Source organism: Vigna unguiculata, chromosome 11 (genome assembly GCF_037176805.1).
Source record: "Vigna unguiculata cultivar grain cowpea cultivar isolate G323 ecotype 2 chromosome 11, ASM3717680v1, whole genome shotgun sequence".
NCBI classification, from domain to species: Eukaryota; Viridiplantae; Streptophyta; class Magnoliopsida; order Fabales; family Fabaceae; genus Vigna; species Vigna unguiculata.
This window is the reverse complement of record NC_140802.1, coordinates 5,837,036-5,845,529: the sequence shown is the minus strand read 5'-3', so window position 1 is coordinate 5,845,529 and position 8,494 is coordinate 5,837,036.

Here is an 8,494-nt window from a genome sequence, read left to right as displayed (position 1 = left end):
CTTCGTTAGCAGCATGTTGTCATCCTCAGATATTTTTTGAAACTCAATGTTTTTTAGGTTAATGCTAAAAGATTTAGGTGTAGAGAATCTTTTTTGGAAGACTTGTCTTACTTCCTGTCTTACCTTTTCTGGGTCCTCACACCACGTTCCATTCAAATCCACCCCTTTTAATTCATTAGTGGCCCTTCTCCATCTTATCCTTGAGTGAAAGAACTTTGAGTTAGTGTCTCCTTGTTCTATCCATTTAAGCCTTGCTTTTTGATCTAGTAATGCACATTCCTTGTATAAAAGCAACTTCAACTCGCTTAGAAGATTCATACGCTTGGTCTTATCATCTTCTCCTAGATTACTTTCAGCATCCTTCTTGTCTAAAAGATCGATTTCTAGGAGAAGATTTTGTTTCTTTAAGCCAATGTTACCAAACACCTCTTTGTTCCATAGTTTAAGATCAAACTTTAGTTTTTTTAGCTTCTCCTTTAAAACTATCATTAGGTTGTCATTCCCAATATAGGATTGCCACGATTGTTTTACCACATTCTTGAAAGTTGGATCAGATTTCCAAATATCAAGGGTTTTAAAAGGCTTAGGTCCCCAGTCAATTGTAACTGGTTTAAATAATAAAGCACAATGATACTTGCCTAGCCATAATATATTGTTTATTGTCTGGCCAGTGCTCCATCCATTCAGGAGAAACTAAAACCCTATCTATTCTGCTCTTAGCCGTTCCATTATCCTTATACCAAGTATATTTCCCTCCAATCAATGATACATCTACCAACTCCATAGATTCTATGAACTTATTAAAGCCTTTCATTCACTTAATGCAGTGTTTCCCCTTGGGTTAAGATCCTTTCTTTCACTAACTTTTCTTACCGCATTAAAATCTCCCAAGACACACCATTGTCTACACACTTCCCCCGATTTTATGCTTATTAGTCCCTCCCACATATGTACTTTTTCATTGAGATTACAGGAAGAGTATACATTAAATATGGCCACTAAAATTGGGTTACTATTAACTGATTTGCAATACTCACTTATGACTCCTATATACGACTCCCCTACAAAGTGTTTTACTCTCTTGAATTTGTCTTTGTGCCACATTGTTAGGATCCCTCCTGAGTTTCCCATTGCTAGTTTATTAACCCACTCAATCTTATTGTCACTCCACAAATTATAACAACTAGATGGTTCTAGATCATGTAGCTTAGTCTCTTGGATGCATATCATATCTACTCCTTCACTTGCTATAATCCCTTTTAAGTATTTTCGTTTATGTCCCCCACTTAGACCCCTTATATTTATACTAAAGATTTCCATCGGCAATTATATTCTTCCCTACTTTACTTTTCCCCTTATTCCTATCTCTCTTTTCCATACATTCTAGTTCCTTTAATATTTGTTCCTCTTCACCTGAAAAAGTGACACCTAATTCTTTTGCTAAGCTCCAAATAGTCACCATTTCAGAATTACTCGATGGGCATCTTGTGGACCAAAACAGTCTATTGCAGTTTAAAATATTGTCATCAGATAATGAATTACTTATAGATTGGACCACTGACCTGAGAAGTTTTCGTTTGGCAGCCTTACCGTTATCCTTCACGCTGCGATTCATGATCGTTGGCTGTTTCTTGCTAGATTCACCTATCCAGAATTGTCGCCTCTCTTGGAAGACTCTTGGATCCATAGTAGATTCATTGATTAGAACCATTTGTTTCGTCGATTGGTTTCCACAACGAGCATGGCTTCCGAAGATCGATGGCTCAACGTTGGGATTCACTGATTCAGAGTAGACGTTTACTGAGCCTGCATTCACAGTAGGGCCCAATGTTGTCTCCTTCACAATAGATACAGTGCACCCCTCCCCCTCCCCATCAGAATGTGCTACCCCAAATTTTGGCCCATTATTGAAAGTAGTATGATTTCTGCACGTGTTTTTCATATCAGAGGGATTGGTTCCCTTTAACCTTTTTTTGTTAACAGGCTCTGTATCTGGCAGCGTAGCATCCATCTTAGGCACATACATCCCATTTTCAGCTTTCATGTCGCAACGGTTAGGAATAGAGACGTTACCGACTCCACTTAACATCTCCGCTGTGGCTTGGAAGCTCTGATTAGCATAGGCTACCGGCGATTGAATCATACGTTCCTCTTCCAACTTTTTCTTCTCCCAACCAAACAGAATATCCTTTTCACCCCATTCTGATTCAGAGCTGAAATCATGCAGTTCGTTACAACTAGTGTTGGTGTCAGAGGAAAAATTATTCTCGTTTGCACAACAACATATTGATTGTGTTCCGTCAAAGCTTTCTTCCTCTAGAATCACATTGTAAATATGCCCGTTTATTTTCATACTTTTCTGGACCGAGATTTTCAATCCAAAGGGAACCTTTACTTTTAATCTGGCGAATTCTAAGCATTCCTAGTTAAGAGTGCTTTCATCTACCAAGACAAGAACCCCTATTGGAGCCATAATTTGACCAAAGCATTGTTGTGACCATAGATTAAAGGGCAAACCCCTGCATCTAACCCACACCAATTTATTTTGTACTATTTGGGATGGGTTCCAATGGATAATAGAATCAAAGTTATCCTCCCACCACTCTTTGTTCTCACCCATGAGGTTACCAAGCTCAGCATTGTCAATTCCTTGAAATAATAACGCATTCTCTCCCAAATACTTTACGTTTAATCTGCCGTGTCCTTTTTGTATTACTTCCTCCATTACCGTGTCAATTCTGGAATAGTTAGTTACCCTGCCAATGTGGCTTCCTTCCAACCATTTTATATCAGCTTTTGTCGTATATTAATCACATGCAAGGAGGGTACTACCAATCTCAAACACATTCAAGGTCTCAGGTAGTTTTCATTGGTAAAAGTTGTAATTGTTAGGAGTTTATATAATTAGGACTTTTCATTAATAGAAATTTTAATTGTTATAGGAGCTTTAATTATTAGGAGTTTATATAATCAAGATTTTTCGTTGTGTAGAACTTTTCATTATATATGAGTTCTTAGTATATAATATTATTAGTTCAATAGTTTATAATATATCTTTTTGTATTTTGTATTGTGTATATTATTAAGGGTAATAATGTAAACCTTCCGATTAGTTTAGGTATGTCCTGCAAAAAATGTGAGTCAAACTTGTTTATTCTGCATAGCTATTAGCCCGGGCCTACGAGACCCACTTTTTTTAAATAAAAAGAACATGTAGATTCAATTTCGAAGTTTGAAATGTTGGTGAAAGCGCATTAAATTAACAAAAAGAAAGATGATAATATTTATTTTATTAATGATTTATTTTAAATACAAATCTTATAAGAGCATCACGATAACAAAAACAACAATCAACATGTTTTTGTGCAAATGAGAACAAATTGTCTTCTGATTTTAGCTCTACATCAGAGTTGTGTGAGAATGACATTTTGTATGATTTTGAAAAGAAAATGATGGGGGAGGACTGCACAATTCAATCGTCGGCACCATGCGTGAATAGGAGCTCCAAAGCCTCACCGAAAAAGTTTAGTGGAAACGGTAACAGATCTCTTCCTAACCGCTGTGAATGGAACCCAAGCACCAGACCCCGTCTCTCAACCGAAATGTAGATCAAGCAAATTTTGGAAGCCAAGGCCGATGCGAAATTCCTATGACAAAAGCACATGACTCTGATCAATGAATTGAATCTCGAACCAATGGATTTTAAGCAGAGGAGGCAACACCCTAGAATTGCAACGTGAAGGAATATAGCAAGGCTAGCAAGCAAAAAGTTATCAGGCAGTCTTTCAATCTATTTGTAATTCCTTATCTGATGAAAACATGGTCAACTGTAATAGATTTTTTTGGTCTAAAAAGTGCCCATCGGATGATTCTAAATCTGTTCCAATTTGGACCTTAGCAAAATAGTTAGGAATTACGTTTTCAGGTGATGAGAAACAAATTTTGAAGGAATTAAAATATATGGAAAAGAGAGATAAGAACCAAGGGAAAACAATGAAGGGAAGAAAATAGTTGATAATGAAAATCATTAGCTTAAATATAATGGGTTTAGGAAGGTTACATAAATGGAAGTACTTAAAAGGGATGATAGGAAGTGACACTGTGGACATTATTTGTATTCAAGAGACTAAGTTAGGTGATTTACAACCATCTAGTTGCTACAACTTATGGGGTGACAATAATATTGAGTGGATAAATAAACCGACATCAGGTAACTCAGGGGGAGTCCTAACGATGTGGCACAAGAACAAATTCAAAAGAGTAAAACACTTTGTAGGGGACTCGTTCATAGGAGTGATAGGTGAGTATAGTAACTCAATCAATAGTAACCCAATTTTAGTTGTTGTGCTTAATGTATACTCCTCCTGCAATTACAAAAGAAAAAGTTGGCATGTGGGAGCAACTAATCAACATAAAAGCAGGAGAAGCATGTAAGCAATGGTGTGTCTTGGGTGATTTTAATGCAGTAAGAAAAATTAACGAAAGAAAGGGTCTAAATCCGAGAGGTAACACTTTATTAATGTGGGATCTAAGGGAATTAATGTGGGACTATTGCAGTTTGCAGATGTTACGCTATTCTTATGCGAAGCAAAAGCTCAAAATGCATGGGCCTTAAAAGCTGTTTTAAGAAGTTTTGAGTTGGTGTCTAGGCTTAGGGTTAATTTCTCTAAAACCAAAGTTAGGGGGTTGGGCCTGGATGCATATATGAAAAAAATCTTCTCAAAAACCCTAAATTGCAAACATATGAAAATCCCATTTGAGTATCTTGGAATGCCAATTGGAGGGAATCCAAGGCTTAAACAATTTTGGCAACCTATGATTGAGAAGGTTAATAGCCGCTTATCTAATTGGAAAGGCAAACTTATCAGTATGACTGGTCGGGTATGCTTAATTAAATCTGTCTTATCCGCGTTACCACTATATTACTTGTTTTTTTATAAAATGCCAACATGTGTGAGCAATAAACTCGTAAATATCCAAAGGAACTTCCTCTGGGGATGGGGCTCAGAAGATAGGAAAATAGCGTGGGTTAAATGGGAAAACATCTGCAAACAAAAGGAGGTAGGGGGACTAGGCTTAAGAGACATCCAGAATTTTAATGTTGCACTCCTAGCAAAATGGAAATGGAGGTTAGGCACGGAGGACAATGGCTTATGGAAACAGGTCTTAGAATCTAAATATGGATCATGGAGAAACCTCAATGACCCCATCACGTTAAGGTTTGCGTCAAGGTGGTGGAAAGACATTCACAAGGTATGCGGAAGCACAATGCGAGGACTCTGGTTTGATAATAGTGTTCAGTGGGTGGTAGGAGAAGGGAAAACAGTGAAGTTTTGGGAAGATAAATGGGTAGGGGAAGAAACACTTAAAGCTAGGTTTCTCAAACTATACTTGATATCAGAGTGTAAAGATAGAGTTATTGGGGAGGTCGGTCATTGGGAGGATAATATTTGGTTGTGGGACCTAACCTGGAGGAGATCTAGATTCGATTGGGAGACAATTGTGGAGGAACAACTCCTCTCTATTATTAGCGGCCAACGATTCTACATGGGTCGCCCTGATACATGGAAATGGAAAGGAGTTGCAGATGGGGAATTCTTGGTAAAGGCTGCTTACAAAACGCTGCAGGAAACTGTTGAAGAAAAAGAGATAAAAGAATTCAAAATGCTATGGAACACAAGGGTAATTCCAAAGGCTCAAATGTTAGGTTGGAGGGTACTCTTGGATAAATTACCAACTAAGACCAATCTATTAGTGAGAGGAGTCCAATTACAACATAGCCTTTGTGAATTGTGTCACGCGCACGAAGAGAATGTAGAACATTTGTTCTTCTCATGTAAGGTGTCCCAAATGGTGTGGAATATATGTGATAGATGGTTGGGGGTGAGTATCGTGCATCACGTCAAAGCTAAGACTAACTTTCAACACTTTCACCTATATGATCTTAATAGTAAACAAAATTTAGTATGGAAAGGGATGTGGCTAGCTATAATTAGGGAAATTTGGAAACATAGAAATGGGGTAATTTTTAATCATAGGAAAGTAGACCCAAGAGAAATTTTTGACCAAGCACAAGTAGCGGCTTGGGTATGGATGAAACATAAGATTCCAGCAATGACGTTTTCATATAGCGATTGGTACCTATCCCCATATACATGTTTAAAATTTCTGTGATTCGATAATTGTGTGTTTAGTGTGATAGGTAAGCAAACTTGAAGGGGAACCGTGAAGATGAGGTGTACATGTGCAAAGGCAAAAGTAACCAAGATGCAAGATTCAACATGTCATATCTAGCACTTTTGCAATCAATTATCATACACCATAAGACGGATGTCGCATCACTACATCAGGAAGGATTTAGTCTTCATATTTGGGTTAACTGCTTGGATGGAGGTGCACACTGGGGTCATTGCCTTTGTCTATCAACAACACTTATACGTACAGAGGCCTTATATACTGATGTATATAAACTGATGGCGTGCGGGTCGGCCAACTGGGTTGTTTCTCTTCGCCTATTCCATAATATCTACCACCACGAACAAATTTAAGGCAGAGAAACATGTACATCTACAAGTTTAGGAGGCATACACATTGATATTACTCCCTGCTGCCGAATCTCCAAAGTTATTTCACGTGGGTTTGGTTTTGTAACAATTTTTTGTTTGGTGGAGCTATGATGCCAACCTAGTGCATCAATGTGTGCAAAATGTTTTGTTAAAGGGTTAGAGCACCCCTCAAGTACTCTCTTTAATTTAATTTTATTCTTTGCTGATAAAAAAAACGATAACAAAAATAAAGTAATTAAAATAAATAACTTGGTAAAAACTTAACTAAACAACATGAAAAAAGAAAATTGTTAAATAAATTTCTATTGCATATTGATACACACGTTCAGCATCCAAATTTCCAAATTTTTCATGTTTCTCTTTTTACCCTTGTTCAAATGTCTGCAACAACAAAAAAGAAACATCAATTAGAATCTTAAAAAAATGATGCCCAATAATCAAACCCATTTGAGATTCAGTGAGAGCATAAAGTGTTTAAAAGTGAGACTTTTTATATTCTTCGGACATCAATAGAGAGAGGGAATACACGATAAAACATTGCCTAGTGACAAAAAATGGTGACTGTACGTACCTAAGTATCTTATTGGTAGCAATGACAATTAAAAAAAATGATCCCACCGTACTTTCAATGACTATAAACGGATAACTTATTAATTATTTAGACTTTAATGGCCAGTACATTAACCACTCACAATGATTAATTTCTTACAACGGTTAGTTATCCATAATGATTAACACATTTAAGTTTATTAAAACCGAACAACAACACCATAAGCAAGCGTTGGCTTCTGGTACACTTCTGGAGGATCCAAAACTCAACCGAAGAATGATTGAAAAATTAATGTATTTGTTTGTGACTATACCTAGTCTTTCTTATTATATACACATTTTGTCTTAGTTTATGCAGAAACCTTATAAAAAGCATTGAGTGGCCGTCTTGAGGCTGTCGGATATTTGAAAAAACATTCTGAACAAGGTATTCTACTTTATTAAAAAAGTATTGTTTTGAAAAGAAAAAAAAAAAACACTTTGTTGTCAAGTGATTTTGTTTTTTTTTTTTTCATGAATAAATAACAGACATAAACCTTTTACCCACGTTAGTTGATGTTAGTTTTGCACGTACTTTGCATTTTACAAACAAAAGCACTTGCAAACATTATTGGTTTCAGTTTTAGACGTAAAGGATAGCAAAAAAGTAATGCAAACAACTGATGCAACCTATATAAATATACAACGTTGTTGTCTTTGTCATGAATCTCCACCAAGACAATCATCATCACAACATGAGATTCTTTGGTAGCAAATCCCTTTTATTTCAAGCCCATAAATAATATATATATATATATATATATATATATATATATATATATATATATATATATATTCTTTGCCCATAAAAAAAATATATCACAAACTCGATGATGCATGCCAATAAATATCTCATGTTGTGGTAAGTTAAAAGTATTTTAAATAGTTTAAAATAAATAAATCAATAAGTATGTATTGTTACTTATATTAAAAAGTGTTTAACGACAAATTTTATAGTTATCAATAGAGTTAATAAAACACGTTGATAATACTTTTGAAAACACGTTCACAAATTATTTCGAAAGAGATAGCCAAACCAGTTTACTAATGAATGAATTTGGTGATCAGTAGTAAAAGTTCAAGCCAACATCATAGTATTATCAAAGTACACAAGCGCAAAAAAATTATTTAATTTCGCCTAATATAGATTTCGGTCTTAAGAAAAATGAATTGGTATGATATTTGCACAACAATATGTTTTTTTTATTTTAATATTTAGTATGGACCATGATATTTTGACTCTCATAATTTAATTTTTATTTTGTATTTTTTGACGTGACTTAATATTGAATATTGATTTTTTCAAAAGAAAAAAAATTGTGATACATTAATCGATATTC